Source organism: Balaenoptera borealis (genome assembly GCF_965194805.1).
Source record: "Balaenoptera borealis genome assembly, chromosome: 11".
NCBI classification, from domain to species: domain Eukaryota; kingdom Metazoa; phylum Chordata; class Mammalia; order Artiodactyla; family Balaenopteridae; genus Balaenoptera; species Balaenoptera borealis.
The window spans coordinates 17,576,059-17,592,414 of record NC_138868.1 but is presented as its reverse complement, the minus strand read 5'-3'; the positions used below and the strand labels follow the sequence as shown (position 1 = coordinate 17,592,414).

At 41.3% G+C, this 16,356-nt stretch overlaps 1 pseudogene across 1 annotated transcript in view; it reads left to right on the top strand.

Moving 5' to 3' along the window:
* Positions 1–4,832: 4,832 nt before the first annotated feature.
* LOC309606536 (E3 ubiquitin-protein ligase RNF113A pseudogene) overlaps positions 4,833–16,356 on the top strand; it is a 32,230-nt pseudogene continuing 20,706 nt past the window's right edge. Inside the window, exon 1 of the transcript XR_014249629.1 lies at positions 4,833–4,843. The product of XR_014249629.1 is annotated as an E3 ubiquitin-protein ligase RNF113A pseudogene (transcript). The remainder of the gene's footprint in view (positions 4,844–16,356) is intronic.

Sequence of the window (16,356 nt, the reverse complement as noted above, 5' to 3'; positions counted from 1 at the left end):
GTTCCTACACCCAGTGGGACCCACCCATGGTTAGGGGTCCAGCAGTGACGGGGGAGACCCTGGAGGAGACAGTTGGGGAGGGACACAAAGGAACAGAAGGGAACGGGGCCAGTGCTTTCCCTGTCCACTTAGGCACTGAGAAGCCTGTTGGGCTCCCAGGCCTAATCCTCTGCCCTCAGAGCCTCCCTCCTGCAGCGCAGAACACAAGCCCCGCCCCTACACCCCCACCCAGGGCCCCACCTCTACACTCAGAGACCCCCTCCAATGAGCTGAGCCTAAACACCACCCACAAACCCTCACTCAGGGCCCTACCTCCAAACTCTGGAATCCCACACTCCAGAGGCCCTCCTTTCCGCATGCTGCCTCTCCCCTTCTGTGCAGGTGCTAAGCAGAGGCCCTGCCACACGCTTGAATGTCACCCTGCCTAGGCTCCACCCCATGCTCAAACATTACCCCCTCACCCTCCTAGGTCCTGCCCCACCCTAAACCCCACCCCTGCCTAAGTGCCATCACCACCTAACTCCACCCCCATAGCCAAGACGTTTTTTTTTCTTTTTTCCTCTTTTAGATTGGGGTTCTCTTTTACCTTGTTGATTCATTGTTGTTGATTCTTCTATATTTTTATTTTGCTTAATAAATGTTTTATTTTTCTAATTTTATTTTATTCTTTATACTTTGTTATTGCTCTCTTCTTTTGGCTTGTTCCACCACCACCACCCCACCTTTTTTTTTCTGTTGTGGTTTTATTTTACCTTGTTGCAGTTGTTTCAATTAGAGTTTTATTTTTCCTAATATATTTTATCTTTCTAATTTTATTTATTTTTTTATTCTTTGATATTGTACTTCTCCTTTATTTCTTTCTTTCTTTTTCTTTTTTTTTTTTTTTTAACCATGCCACAAAGCTTCCGAGATCTTGGTTCCCAGGCCAGAGGTCAGGCCTGAGCTCCTGTGGTGGGAGCTCTGAGTACAAACCGCTGGACTAACAGAGAACCTCAGATCCCAGGGAATATTAACCAGAGTGAGGCCTCCTGGAGGTCCTCATCTCAGCACCAAGACCTGGCTCTATCCAACTGCCTGCAAACTCCAGTGCTGGACGTCTCAGGTCAAACAACCAGTAAGACAGGAACACAGCACCACCCATCAAAAAGAGAAAAAAAAAAATTGAAACGACAAAAAAATATGTTACAAACAAAGGACCAAGGTAAAAACCTACAAGACCAAATAAATGAAGATGAAATAGGCAACCTAACTGAAAAAGAATTCAGAGTAATTGTAGTAAAAATGATCCAAAATCTCAGAAATAGAATGGAGAAAATACAAGAAACATTTAACAAGGATCTAGAAGAATTAAAGAGCAAACAAACAGTGATGAACAACACAATAACTAAAATAAAAATACTCTAGAAGGAATCAATAGCAGAATAACTGACACAGAAGAACAGATAAATTAGCTGGAAGATAAAATGATAGAAATAACTACCACAGAGCAGAATTAAAAAAAAAGAATGAAAAGAATTGAGGGCAGTCTCAGAGACCTCTGGGACAACATTAAAAGCACCAACATTCAAATTATAGGGGTCGCAGAAGAATAAGAGAAAAAGAAAGGGTCTGAGAAAATATTTAAAGAGATTATAGTCAAAAACTTCCCTAACATGGGAAGGGAAATAGTCAATCAACTCCAGGAAGCACAGAGAGTACCATACATGATAAACGCAAAGAGAAACACACCGAGACACATATGAATTAAACTATCAAAAATTAAATACAAAGAAAACATATAAAAGGCAGCAAGGGAAAAGCAACAAATAACATAAAAGGGAATCCCCATGAGGATAACAGCTGATTTTTCAGCAGAAACTCTGCAAGCCACAAGGGAGTGGCAGGACATATTGAAAGTGAAGAAAGGGAAAAACCTACAGCCAAGATTACTCTACCCAGCAAGGATCTCATTCAGATCTGATGGAGAAATTAAACCTTTACAGACAAGCAAAAGCTAAGAGAATTCAGCACCACCAAACCAGCTTTACAACAAATGCTAAAGGAACTTCTCTAGGCAGGAAACACAAGAGAAAGAAAAGACCTACAATACCAAACCCAAAACAGTTAAGAAAATTGTAATAGGAACATACATATTGATAATTACCTTCAATGTAAATGGATTAAATGCTCCAACCAAAAGACATCGACTGGCTGAATGGATACAAAAACAAGACCCATACATATGCTGTCTACAAGAGATCGACTTCCCAGCTAGGGACACATACAGACTGAAAGTGAAGGGATGGAGAAATATATTCCATGCAAATGGAAATCAAAAGAAAGCTAGAGTAGCAGTCCTCATATCAGAAAAAGTAGACTCTGAAACAAAGACTATTACAAGAGAAAAAGAAGGACACTACATAATGATCAAGGGATCAATCCAAGAAGAAGATATAACAATTGTAAATATTTATGCATGCAACATAGGAGCACCTCAGTACATAAGGCAAAGGCTAACAGCCATAAAAGGGGAAATCAATAGCAACACAATAATAGCAGGGGACTTTAAAACCCCACTTTAACCAATGGACAGATCATCCAAGATGAAAATAAATAAGGAAACACAATCTTTAAATGACACATTAAACATGATGGACTTAATTGGTATTTACAGGACATTCCATCCAAAAACAACAGAATACACTTTCTTCTCAAGTGTTCATGGAATGTTCTCCAGGATAGACCATATTTTGGGTGACAAATCAAGCTTTGATAAATGTAAGAAAACTGACATCATATCAAGTATTTTTTCCAACCACAACACTATGAGACTAGTTATCAATTACAGGAAAAAAACTGTAAAAAATATAAACACATGGAGGCTAAACAATATGCTACTAAATAACCAAGAGATCACTGAAGAAATCGAAGAGTAAATCAAAAAATACCTAGAAACAAATGACAATGAAAACAAAACAACCCAAAACCTATGGGATGAAGCAAAAGCAGTTCTAAGAGGGAAGTTTAGAGCAATACAATCCTACCTCAAGAAACAAGAAAAATCTCAAATAAACAACCTAACATCACACCTAAAGCAGTTAGAGAAAGAAGAAGAAAAAACCCCCCAAAGTTAGCAGAAGGAAAGATAGCATAAAGATCAGATCAGAAATAAATGGAAAAGAAATGAAGGAAACAATAACAAAGATCAAAAAAACTAAAAGCTGGTTCTTTGAGAAGATACACAAAATTGATAAACCATTAGCCAGACTCATCAAGAAAAAAAGGGAGAAAACTCAAATCAACAGAATTACAAATGAAAAAGGAGAAGTAACAACTGACACTGCAGAAATACAAAGAATCCTGAGAGATTACTACAAGCAACTATATGCCAATAAAATGGACAACCTGGAAGAAGTGGACAAATTCTTAGAAAAGCACAACCTTCTGAGACTGAACCAGGAAGAAATAGAAAATATGAACAGACCAAACACAAGCACTGAAATTGAAACTGTGATTTAAAATCTTCCAACAAACAAAAGCCCAGGACCAGATGGCTTCACAGGTAAATTCTATCAAACATTTAGAGAAGAGTTAACACCTATCCTATTCAAACGCTTCCAAAATATAGCAGAGGGTGGAACACCCCCAAACTCTTTCTACAAGGCCACCATCACCCTGATACCTAAACCAGACAAAGATGTCACAAAAAAAGAAAACTACGGACCAATATCACTGATGAACGTAGATGCAAAAATCCTCAGCAAAATACTAGCAAACAGAATCCAACAGCACATTATAAGGATCATACACAATGATCAAGTGGGGTTTATCCCAGGAATGCAAGGATTCTTCAATATATGCAAATCAATCAATAATACACCATATTAACAAACTGAAGGAGAAAAACCATATGATCATCTCAATAGATGCAGAGAAAGCTTTTGACAAAATTCAACACCCATTTATGATAAAAACCCTCCAGAAAGTAGGCATAGAGGGAACTTACCTCAACATAATAAAGGCCATATATGACAAACCCACAGCCAACATCATCCTCAATGGTGAAAAACTGAAACCATTTCCACTAAGATCAGGAACAAGACAAGGTTGCCCACTCTCACCGCTATTAATCAACATTGTTTTGGAAGTTTTAGACACAGAAATCAGAGAAGAAAAAGAAATAAAAGGAATCCAAATCGGAAAAGAAGAGGTAAAACTGTCTCTGTTTGCAGATGACATGATACTATACATAGAGAATCCTAAAGATGCTACCAGAAAACTACTAGAGCTAATCAATGAATTGGTAGAGTAGCAGGATACAAAATTAATGCACAGAAATCTCTTGTATTCCTATACACTAATGATGAAAAATCTGAAAGAGATGTTAAGGAAACACTCCTATTTACCATTGCAACAAGAAGAATAAAATACCTAGGAATAAACCTACCTAAGGAGACAAAAGAACTGTATGCAGAAAACTATAAGACACTGATGAAAGAAATTAAAGATGATACAAACAGATGGAGAGATATACCATGTTCTTGGATTGGAAGAATCAACATTGTGAAAATGACTATACTACCCAAAGCAATCTACAGATTCAATGCAATACTTATCAAACTACAAATGGCATTTTTCACAGAACTAGAACAAAAAATTTCACAATTTTTATGGAAACACAAAAGATCCTGAATAGCCAAAGCAATCTTGAGAAAGAAAAACGGAGCTGGAGGAATGAGACTCCCTGACTTCAGAATATACTACAAAGCTACAGTAATCAAGACAGTATGGTACTGGCACAAAAACAGAAATATATATCCATGGAACAGGATAGAAATTCCAGAGGTAAACCCATGCACCTATGGTCACCTTATCTTTGATAAAGGAGGCAAGAGTATACAATGAAGGAAAGACTGCCTCTTCAATCAGTGGTGCTGGGAAAACGGGACAGTTACATGGAAAAGAATGAAATGAGAACACTCCCTAACACTATACATGAAAACAACTCAAAATGGATTAAAGACCTAAATGTAAGGCCAGACACTATAAAACTCTTAGAGGAAACATAGACCCACCTCCTAGAGAAATGGAAATAAAAACAAAAGTAAACAAATGGGACCTAATGAAACTTAAAAGCTTTTGCACAGCAAAGGAAACCATAAACAAGATGAAAAGACAACCCTCAGAATGGGAGAAAATATTTGCACATGAAGCAACTGACAAAGGATTAATCTCCAAAATATACAAGCAGCTCATGCAGCTCAATATCAAAAAACAAACAACCCAATCCAAAAATGGACAGAAGACCTAAATAGACATTTCTCCAAAGAAGCTATACAGACTGCCAACAAACACATGAAAGGATGCTCAACATCACTAATCATTAGAGAAATGCAAGTCAAAACTACAGTGAGGTATTACTTCACACCAGTCAGAATGGCCATCATCAAAATATCTACAAACAATAAATGCTGGAGAGGGTGTGGAGAAAAGGGAACCCACTTGCTCTGTTGGTGGGGATGTAAATTGATACAGCCACTATGGAGAACAGTATGGAGGTTCCTTACAAATCTAAAAATAGAACTACCATATGACCCAGCAATCCCACTACTGGGCATATACCCTGAGAAAACCATAATTCAAAAAGAGTCATGTACCACGATGTTCATTGCAGCTCTATTTACAATAGCCAGGACATGGAAGCAACCTAAGTGTCCATCGACAGATGAATGGATAAAGATGTGGCACATATATACAATGGAATATTACTCAGCCTTAAAAAGAAACAAAATTGAATTATTTGTAGTGAGGTGGATGGGCCTAGAGTCTGTCATACAGAGTGAAGTAAGTCAGAAAGAGAAAAACAAATACCGTATGCTAACACATATCTGTGGAATCTAAAAAAAAAAAAAAAAAAAGGTTCTGCAGCAGATGTAGAGAATGGACTTGAGGACACAGGGACGGGGAAGGGTAAGCTGGGACGAAGTGAGAAAGTAACACTGGCATATATACACTACCAAATGTAAAATAGATAGCTAGTGGGAAGCAGCTGCATAGCACTGGGTAATCAGCTCGGTGCTTTGCAACCACATAGAGGGGTGGGATAAGGTAGGTGGGAGGGAGACGCAAGAGGGAGGGGATATGAGGATATATGTATGCATACAGCTGATTCACTTTGTTATACAGCAGAAACTAACACAACCTTGTAAAACAATTATACTCGAATAAAGATGTTAAAGGAACAAAGAAAAGAAAAAAAAATACATTGCATTTTTTAAAGAGGATTCATGGAGCAATCAGCCTATCATGGGCAATAGCAAACTTAAAGCAGCAAGGGCAAGAACACAGGTAGACCTGATCAACCCTGGCACCTTCTCTGGGCCTCAGGTTCCTTGTTCCCAGAACAGAAATAAACACTGACATACAATTATATGAACTAATATGTATAAAATACTTATCACAGTGCCTGGCACACAGTAGGTGCTCAGCACATGTGGCAGAGCTGGTAGTAATTTGCAGTTTGTCACTATTCATGGGTAAGAGATTATCATACGCTGTATGGAAAACAAGTAAATGCCAGGTTCTAGCCAGTGGGAGGGAATTAGCCATCAATTCAGTTCACGCTCTCCTCCACCTCAGCACTTGCTCCTGGTGGCCCCCACTCCTCCTGCCTGGGAACTCTTAGCCCTTGATAAGAGACGAAACTTCCAGTCCCTACCCTGAGAGTGCTCCTGTTCAGCCTTTAACTGCAGCCCAGACAAACCACTGGGATCGTTCTGCCTGTCACCGCATAGAAAATCCCAACCCTCCTATGCTGATGACATTGTACCCACCACTGGGTGCCCAAATATGCGCTGACTGGAAGGAGGTCTGATTGCCCAGCAAATCCATTTGTTCCTTGTTTTAGAGTGATCAATCATTTACTCACATTTCAGTGAAATGGCCTGAAACGGGTAAGGAAAAAAGAACCCAGAGCTTGGGCACAGGAGATGAGAGGCAGTCTCAGCAATGGCACTGAGCAGGCAGCCAAGTCAAGAACAGCAAAGCCTCAGGGTCTCTGGGCTTCTCAGCCAGGAGTCGAGGGGCTGCCGCGTGCTTGAGTCTCAGCAGGGATCTGCTGCTGCATTTCCTGCTAAGCTTCAGCTGCAGTCACTCACTGCCCCCGTACTTAGAGCCTTTTCAGTTCAAGCTCATTCCTGGAGTCCCTCCCTCAGCTTCTGGAGCAGCAGCCCTGAGAGCTCGTTTCAGGCAGCTCTTCTTCAGCAACCACCAATAAATATGTGCCCCAAAACTTTCACCCATTCAGATTCTCTGACCCAGCAATTCTACCTTCAGTAATCCATCCTAATGAAATAATCCTGAATATGAAAATAGCCTCATACACAAAGATGCTCACCAGCAATACTATGACAAAACAGCAGCAATAACCTATGTAATTGGTTGGAATATCATCACCCGTCCAACAGTAAGAAAATTGTTTAAATTAGAGGATGAAACATCAAGACATTGAAATACATGTTTATCATGAATTTATGATAAAGGAAAGTGAGCAGACTATTATGTTGCAAGAGGAGTAAGAAACAATAGTAGTATGAGTACAGTTCTGTAAAAAAATTAATAAATAAATAAGCAGAACCATGGTTATACAAGATATTATCATAGGGTGAAGCTGGGTGAAAAGTACACAGAAACTATAACCATTTTTGCAACTTCTGGTAAGTCTTACAACTATTTCAAAACTAAAATTATGTCTCAAAGAAAGAGAAGCAATTGTGCATGAGGAGGCAGCATAGAATAATGACTAATAGCACATACTTTAGAAAACTAAGTGTAGGGGATCAGTTATGGAAGGGAGTTTAAATCTAATCTGCTTTTTCCATTTAATCTCTGCTCATAACAAAGCTCCCTTAAGAATTATTTCTGACACTCCCCCCCTTCCTTGCTTCTGACCATCCTATCACTAGAGGCTTTTTAGCACAGTACTCCAGAAACCGCAGCTGACACATGAAGTTGATCTCTCACAACTGTAATCATCAGAACAGTAGTAACATTTATTCATCATTTACCACTGTGGGCCAAGCACTGTGCTACATATTTTACAATGATGGGTCTTCACCATGACTTTCAAAGGCAAGTATTAATAATTCCATTTTAAAGATGAGAAAATAAGACTGAGAGGTCAATGACTTGTCCAGCTTATCATAGCTGATGAGTAACCCAGGCAGAATTTAAAACAGAGCCATTTAACTTCAAATCCCAGGCTCCTTCCTACACAAAGTATTTATCAATTATTTAATTTTTTAAAAGTCTCTTTATCTAATGTAACAGCAGATGCCTCTTTAGGGCTTCAGTTGCTCATCTGTCAAAGGGAGCTGTTGGACTGAATAAGGGCTCAATGTGAGACACAAGGATTCCCAAGCAACTTCAGCTCGCTGTCTCCCGGAGACGTTTCCCCCACCAGGCAATGGTCTCCAAGTTCAGTGATACCCAATCGCTCAGAGAGCTTTGAATCCCACGGCTGGGACCCAGAACTTCTGATTTCCCTAGCCTGGGATGGGCTTAACCGTCGGTGTTGCAGCCAGGACTGAGAACCACTCACCTGACATGTTGACCTTCCTCCTCTCCAATTCTTATCCCATCCCATGATGCCCCCAATTCCCCTAGTCTGCCTTTCCAAATCATGCTTCTCACTGGAACCAGAATGATCTTTCTGAAACAGATATGACACAGCACTCCCTGTTTATACAACTTCACTAACTCCCCAGAGGTTACCAGGTAGAGTCCTTAAGATTCTCATGGGACCTTTCCCAACCTGGCCCCAGACCACCCTTCCAGCATCTTCTGCAGCCACTCCAAACCAGCACCCCCCCCCCTTGAGCACTTGATATTTCCCAACATTCTATGCACCACCACACCACTCAGCCCAGCTCACCCTGTTTCCCCTTATCGGGAAGGCCCTCCCAACCCCCCATACCTACTCTACCTGTTCAGTCAGCCTTCAGATCCATTGCCCCTGTCCTGCCCTGCTTTCGCCTTCACACCTCCCTGCATCTTCCAAGGATTCTTTCCTCATTCCCTCAGGCAGAGCTTAGAATTCTGTCATCCATGTTCTTATGTGTCTCATAGGCAGCTACTAAAGCCCAGACCACGCTGAATTATTAAGAGTACCAGTTTTGCTCGCTTCTCCTCTGCGACTGTGAGCTCCCTGAAAGCAGTGCCATGCTCACTGCTGCACCCCTACAGTAGAGTATGAGTCTAAAATATCCCGTCAGTATTTGTTGAATAATGATTGAATGAATGAATGGACAGAATCAAAGAACAAGCAAATGCTGTGCTCAGGTTTCGCCAAGAAAGACCCAAACACCTTCCGCACAGCTTCTTCCTCAGCCCAGCAAGGTCTCCTGGCTGACAGCCACTTGCACTGAAATCAAATAGGGCAGAGCAGCAGCGAGAAGTGAAGAAAAAGTAGCCAAAGCCAGGACTTCTCCTCATGGCTGAAATCAGCATTCTTATACCGGCAGCCCATACGCTAAACAAGCCCACAGAAGCATTTTGTTTGACTCAGAAAGTGTTTTAAAAATTGGGAAATTCCACCCAAAATCCAGCTCTACACTTACTCCTAGACTATCAGAGAATCAGACAACCCTCAACCTGCATTCCCACCAGGCTACAATGACTGGGGCTGGGTAACTTCTGAGAAAGCCATAGTCCCTACCTGTCCCTATTGTCTTCACCCAGCTCACCACTCTGGATGTTTCCTGCCTGGCCCCCGCAGGCATTTGAGTTTGCAACCACCGGTTTAAACAACCTGCTCAGTTTAAGGAGTTAAAATGCCTGTGTATGCTCCCTCCAAGAATAAGAGGAAGGATCTTTTCAGCTCCATTTCTCTCCAGGCTAGGGAGTTTAATAAAACCCAGCAGACACTGCATGGATTTAGCCCTGAGAATGCCAGGGGCCAGGGCTGAGAAAGGAGACCAAGGTGGGGGAGGAGTGGGCCGCATGTGACACAAAGAGGCTATCTGGAAGCGTGACCCTCTGCTCCACTGGGCTGAGATAAGCTTCTCAGCGGGACTGTTTATGGGAGGTGAAGAAGGAGCTGGACACACATAGAGGAAACGGTCAGGCAGGAATTCCCAAGCAGGTCTGCTGGACTAGCAACTTCTCGTGAAGCTTTAGCTCCACTCACTGGCTGGCTGTAAATTAAGCTCCAGAAAACCAGCAAAGCTCAGCAAAGCCTTCAGGCAGCCCCAAGGCACTGCTTGGAAGAGAAGCTTCAGTTCATGCTTTCACAGAGCCCTTTGATGGGAGTAACAACTTGTGTTAGGAAGAGGGTCCGCAAAAGAAGGGGGTTAATATCCCCCCACTCCCGACCACTCCTCGCCAGTGGTCCAGGTCACACTTTGCCTCCTCATCGTCTTTCTCCTGCTTTGAGGCTCCACCATCTAGGCGAGAAGGCAGCTCACTTCTTTTAAGTACCCACTACTCTTAGGCTCACAGGCAGACCCGGGTTTGAAGCTTATCTGATTTCAGATGCCCTTTTTTAGAAAAAAGCTATAAAATTATGAATACAAAGTAGACTCAGTGCCTTGAAAGGGCAAGTTCCTAGTTAATCCCCCTCTGGTCAGGGGTTTTCCATATGCTATCTCAGAAAACAGAGGCTGGGCTCTTCTTCACCTAGCTGGCAGAGAACCAGCTAGGAGAATAACCTCTCTTTGCCTCAGTTTTCTGAGAAATGGGATAACACTAGAGCTCACTCAAACTGTTGTTGGGAGGACTGAGGTAATACATGTAGATGGTATTTGCTTAATAAATGTGAGCTATTACTGTTACCTCATTTACCCTCACAACAGCCCTGTAAAGCAACCATTATTCTCTCGATTTTAGGTGAGAGCGGGAAATCTCCCTCCTCCCCACCTGCTGCAGACTGCACCCAAGCCTGCCTTTGCTGGGTGGAATCCCAGAGTGCCTGGACCTTCTTTTATCTCCTCTACTGCAACCAGGACTGACTAACTGTCTTCTGCTCTGTGACGGATGAGTTAGCTCACCTGACCACCCAACCCAACCCTTCTGAGAATAAGCTGTGATGTGTTCATAGGTGATAAGGTATAGCAGGTAACTAACTCCACTTTGGTAGACATTTCAGCAGGAGTCTTTCAAAAAGAAAGATTTACCCAAGAGATGGAATTGTCAGGGACCCAGGGATGGGTCCCTGAGAGGTACATGAATCAGAAAGGAAGCCATGGTAGCATGGAAAAGCATCCACTTGAAGTCTGATGACCTGCTAACCTTGTGACCTGTTCAAATCAGTTTTCTTCTCATTTGTAAAATAGGAAGAATAAAAATAACATAGGACTATTGTGTAGCACAAATGAGGCTAATGTATATGAAAACGCTTTGGTTGCAGTAACGATAAAAAATAAAAATAATTTTTAAATATTTATAATTGTTTTTATTTTTTTAATAAAAAATAAGTGTACCAGAGTTCCCTGGCAGTCCAGTGATTAGGACTCTGCACTTCCACTGCAGGGGGCGCAGGTTAGATCCCTGGTCAAGGAACTAAGATCCCACATGTCGCACGGCGTGGCCAAAAAAATAAATAATAAATAACTACACCACTCAACAGTTTTCTGAGTAGTTACTTCATACCAGACAATGAGTGCTTCATATACATTAAGATTCACATTTAATGTGCCCAACTGCTCTCTTAAATACTATTATTTTGTCCTTTTTCAGATAAGGAAACTGACTGAGGCTAGGGAGGCTTTGACCAGTCTTAGGTAGAGGAGCCAGTAATAAGTTTTGCGTTTTAGAGAAATTACTCTGTGTGACTGAATTAGCAAATGAATAAACGAATGAACGTTACCAAAGCCCATCTACCTAGGCTTTTCTTTTCTGCAAGCTAGGTGAATGTACTTTCCCACCCTCTCATATAATAATAAAAATAGGTAATTATATTACCTAATGGACAGTAGATTTTTACCACAAGAGGGATGTAAGTCAATTAACATTTTTGAGGGATTTCTATGTGCTATATACTTTCAATTTATTATCATGCAAGTCTCATTACCCCCATTTTATAGATGAGGAAACTGAGGCTAAGAGATGACAAGCAATTTTCTTCAAACCACAAAGACATCAGGAAGGAGAAGTCTGTATTCAAACTCAGGCCTGTCTGACAACAAAGCCCATACTCTTTCCTCTACTCTATAGCCTACATTCTATGAATATAAATATTTATTTTCTTTGATCAAAGACTATCATTTTCAAAGAGAAGCCAATTGCATAAATAGTCTAGCCATGTTTCAATACATGAGTTTTCCAAAGAAAACCAACATATTTTAACATACACTATTATCTCAGCATCCATACTAATTAAAAAAAGAAACTTGTCCATCATGTAAAGTTTCTTACTTAGAAAATAGAGCATACCTCATTAATAAGTGGTGCACATAAAAAGAGTGGGTTTTTTTCCATTGACAATGGTTAACTGTAATTTCTATTTCCAAACCTGTGTATATTTGTTTTGCAATGTTTCCCGAGGATTCTAAAATCTTTGAAGAATTCTAATAACTCCTTGATAAATGCTTTATTGCAATGTTAAAAAAAAAAAAAAAAGAATATATAGCATAAATGATTCAAGTGAGGGTGCAACTGAACTGGAAAAATTACCCCAAAGGATACTGCTGAATGCTGACAGGACTGCAGCCTCTGAGACTTCTCTAAAAAATGTTTGTTTTGATGCTCACATTTCTTAAAAGCACGTAATCAAGGAGAATAAAAATAAAACCTTATCCTCATTAGTAGGGGATAGTGGGAAAAGTCTTAAATCTGGAGACAAAAAAAAAATGAGTTCAAGCTCTTAATTACTGGGTAATGTGGGTCAAGACAGTGATCTTTTTTTAAGTGAAGTATAGTTGATTTACAATATTATGGTAGTTTCAGGTGTACTGCATAGCAATTCAGTATTTTTGCAGATTATACTCCATTATAGGTTATTACAAGATAATGGCTATAATTCCCTGTGCTATTCAGTATAACCTTGTTGCTTATCTATTTTACACACTGTATCTGTTAATCCTATACCCCTAATTTGTCTCTCATTCCCTCTCCCCTTTGGTAACCACAAGTTTGTCTCCTATATCTGTGAGAGACAGTGATCTTTCTTGAATCTCAGTTTGCTCACATGTAAATTGGGAATAATAATACTTACATCACAGAAGGCAACGTGAAGGCTGTTTGAAAAGCATAACCCCCTATTCTATAAGAATTATCAATCTTTAACACCTTAGAGGAAAACAGTTTAAGAGTTCAGAATAGTTTCTTGTTCCTAAGAGTATGTGCATTTTAAATGAGAGAGCTTGGAGAAGATAGTGTTAAGAAATAGATCACACACTGATTTTATGTTATCTCATGACAGGGCAGTATTTGGGGGTTGTTCCAGCACCCTTTACATCCTATTAGAGGGATTGCCTCCTGAGCAAGATAGCACCTCTTTAAGTATATGCAGGTTCACCATGTACAGTTATCCAGCCAGGGTATTTGCCTAAGAGCTAGGGGTGCCATTCACATAAACTGTAGCAACCGGCACTTCTTGGGGTTGGACAGGGCACAACCTGTATAACCGTTGACCACAGATCCGGTTGGGGGTTGCTAGATCAAAATGGGTTTTCCCAATGAATTCTCAAATGGGAAGATGCCATTGTTAGAGTGGGGAATAAAGATCAGCTACTAACACGCTTGGTGTGAACCTCTTTTCTAAAGACCAGCACAGAAAGCTATCTGCTTCCATGCAGGGTTAGGTAAGAATCCAGTTTTCTCATTTTGTGCATGATGCAAATAATTATTGACTTCACAGGGCTGTTGTAAAAATCAAGTGGCATCAAGACAGGGCAAGAACTGCCCCTGTCTATCGCTATACCTATGCCTTATCCGAGGTAAAGGACTGCCTTAGTAAGCTAAGGAAGCTCACACAGGGACCTACTGAGGCTCAGATTTAGGTTTCAAATGTTAATAAACAGATGATCTGCCTGGAAATGCAATCTCCCTTCATCTCTACATTCAAAGAAAGCGTCACTGCGATGAAACAGAAGTGTGACATCACCAAGGCTGTGGCTCTCAACCTTTCTGTAGATCAGGATACCTTGGGAGCTTTAAAGAAAATACATCAATGATGGAGCTTCTCCACCAAGAGACTCTGATTTAATTGGTTTGGGAATAGTGCCAGGTATCCAGAAGACCATGCTTACTAGCCAACGGCACAAATGTCACCAGCTTACGAAGGAGACTTCTGTGAGACACTAGAAAGAGCCAGAAGGAGTCCAAAGACCTGATATCTAGTCCTGTCACTTTGATCTTGTGCAAGTCACATGTCTTCTCTGTGAAGCTCTTAGCACATTTTTGACATAAAAGTTCTGAACCCCTGAGCTCTAAGCTCCCATTCACTAGCTCGTTATGAGATAGGACCCCATGTTTGTCATTAAAGTGTGACTTTCAAAACTTCAGCTTCTCTGAGACTCAAATTCTCCACCTGTCAAATCAGGAGAAGGCAATTGACTAAAAGAACAAGCTCAGGGAGTGCCCTGAAAACAATATGCTCTGTCTCCCTATGATTTTTCAGCCAACAAAACACCTCTCAGATGTATTTGGTAAGAAACTGTTGCCCTCTGTACTTTCATTGGTTTCTCCTCACAGGAGAGGGAATGATTCATCTAACATGGGAGGTGGTAAGAGACAGACATCCCATTCTCCATATACCTCTACTGGGGAAAGGCGAACCTGCTACGTGTCCCCTAGGAGACCTTCCTCCCCCAGGCTCCCTGCACTCACCTGGTATGAGGCAGTTGGCTACCAGCCCCACCCTTCCTAAATGCAGATCCCAAAGTCTAGCTGCAGCAAGGGTTGGGGGGTAAATGAGGAAGGGCATCTGGCCACAGATCCAAGATATGAGATCCAATCCAAGTGATAAACCTGAAATTGGAATCCCTAACTATTGTATATATTTTGCAAATGATCCAGGATTCAAAAGCAGGATGGATCTTGATTAACTGGCCACTAAAATTCCAAACCAAATATCCTCCATATGTCTCCAAAGGGTTGTTGTAAGGATCCAAAGAGATACTGGATGAAACAGTCCTTGCTTCCCCATTACTTCTCCAGTAAAAGACGGTGCATTTCTTAGACACCGATCAATCAGGCTCTAAGGCAAAATGAAGAATACCACTTATTCCAGGGATTCTCTTAGAAAGGCAACCTCATGTTTTAACCATGAGTCTCAGTAATTGCTTAATGAGCATGGCATTTTTTCCTTCCTGGTGCCACTGCTGTACACCAAGCCTCAGAATTCTAATGGGAATTTCTCCTCCAGCCAAGTTCACTCCTGGCCTTCCAAGGAAATACTCAAAATGGTTTTGTCATTCACTCTGTTTTCTGGTTAAGCAAGGAGAAAAGCAGAGCTGGAGTGAAGCTGTCGCCTGTACAACACAGTGGGGAGAGGAAAAGTAGCATAGTTTTTAAAGACTGTCAGCTTTTAGGGCTTCCCTGGTGGTGCAGTGGTTAAGAATCTGCCTGCCAATGCAGGGGACATGGGTTCGAGCTCTGGTCCGGGAAGATCCCACATGCCGCGGAGCAACTAAGCCTGTGAGCCACACTACTGAGCCCACGTGCCACAGCTACTGAAGCCTGCATGCCTAGAGCCCAAGCTCCACAACGAGAAGCCACTGCAATGAGAAGCCCACGCACCACAACGAAGAGTAGCCCCTGCTCACCCCAACTAGAGAAAAAGCCCACGCACAACAACAAAGACCCAACGTAGCCAAAAATAAAAATAAATACAAATAAATAAATTTTAAAAAAATTTAAAGACTATCAGCTTTTGGGCCAAGCAGGCTGGGCCTGAATCCTTGCTCTACACTAACTGTCTTGGTCAGCTCAGGCTGCTACAACAGAATACCATAGACTAGGGGGGGCTTCTGAACAGCTGAAGTGTATCTCTCACAGTTCTGGAGGCTGGTTCATAGATGGCTGACTTCACACTGCATCTTCATACGGCACAAAAGGGCAAGAGAACAATCTGGAGACTCTATTATAAAGGAGTCATGGGGCTCCACCCTCATGACTTAATCACCTCCCAAAGGCCCCGACCTTTTAATAACAGCACACTGGGGGATGGGATTTCAACACATGAATTTGGGGAGGACACAAGCGTTTGGTCCATAACACCGACTGTGAGACTCTGGATGATTTGTTTAATTTTACTGAGCCTGTTTTCCTGACCATAAAATGGGGATGACAGTGGTATTTCTCCTCTCTAGTGATGAGAAGATTTGATAAGATGCTGTGTGCCCTGCATCTAGTGCAGTGCTTAGGACATGATAACCA